Below are 1,519 nucleotides of genomic sequence, written 5' to 3' on the forward strand. Positions count from 1 at the left end.
TTTTCTTTTTTTTCTTTTTTTTCCTGTTGGGATCTCCCACATCATTGAAACACCAGATGATACACTGGAGTCCAGAAGCAGTCAGGCTATTCCTTTGGTAAAATATCCCATGACTGGAGGAAGCACAACAGCCCTTGTGTCGTGCCTAGAGCACTGTTACATAAAGAGAAAATTCATCAGACATGGAGATACTGATCTCTCAATTCTGTACTGACTCCCAGATCTACCAAGGCAAACTTGACAAACATTAGGAAGTCTTCTCATGGAGAATTGTAGAATTTGTCCCTCAATGCTGTATGTTTCTTTGAAAGAAATCTGCACTATCCTGAACGATCCTGAACAGAGAGAGACAGCTTTCTTCATTTACAATAAAATTCAGAAATTGAGAGCATGCAGACCCTCACTCCTCTAGTTTTGTAACTACAGACTCATTATAATGGTGTTGCAATAGTGTATAAAGGCACCACTATCACATTTTTATGTGATTTTATTTAAAATAAAACTACTGAAATTTAATGCATTGACATTCTCTTTAGTGCAGTGAATGCTCTTATTTCAAAATATTTATTAAAAACTCAAAGCATTTGTTTAACCAAGTAAATCCAATTTCTGTTTTAATCTTGTTGGCTTCTTGCAGCATATTCAACATGATACAGAGTACCCTCTAATCTGATTTTTTTCTTCCAAGAGAACCTCTACCCCCAAAAACTTCTCTACACCTGAGAAAATGATTCCAGTTGTGTGTGTTCAATAGCCAATACAAGGCTTAAAAAGCAGAACAAGTATTAAACTAAGTATCTTCATTCACCTAAGTTTCAGGTTTGTGTTGAATTCAGCTCTTATCCAGAGTCCTCAAATTATCTCAAGTGGCTCATGTTCTACTTGTTTTAACATACGAAATGTATGAAGCTATAGGTATAAAGCAACAGCACATAATGGTTATATCTGCCTTTCCACTGAATATCAGCAGCCTATGAAGGGAGCAGTTACTAATATACAAACATACATATATATATAAGACATGGTTAATAAAGGAGCAAATTCTAAGCAGTGTGATTGCTGTAGCGGACAGTAGGGTTTTAATCAAACAATACAGACATTTATCTTCTAAAAAAATAATGTATGTCTTAGATCTTTTCCCATATATGTGCTAATTATAATCTTGAATGTTGTAAGTAGGTACAAAGTTGCATCAATTTGTTCACTCTCTAAAATAACAAAAGAATTTCAGCTCCAGTTAGATAATCTGCACAAAAGGAAATTCAGCAATAGAGAAGAAAGAAATTCCAAGTATATTAAAGTGGCTATAACAAATAAATAGCTTCATTACAAAGGAAGGAATGGAACTGAGGGAAATCTGCCTCAGACATTCTGAACAACTTCTCAAGTTCCAGCTACAGTGAGGATAGACGCCCTGACAACTAGCAATTGAAGGAATTATCAACTTAATAGACTATTAGACGAGTTCCTGAGTTTAGTTATAGAGGCATGGATATAGTGATCTAGCAAAAGGCATCAT

The sequence above is a fragment of the Meleagris gallopavo genome, chromosome 3, assembly GCF_000146605.3.
Source record: "Meleagris gallopavo isolate NT-WF06-2002-E0010 breed Aviagen turkey brand Nicholas breeding stock chromosome 3, Turkey_5.1, whole genome shotgun sequence".
NCBI lineage: Eukaryota > Metazoa > Chordata > Aves > Galliformes > Phasianidae > Meleagris > Meleagris gallopavo.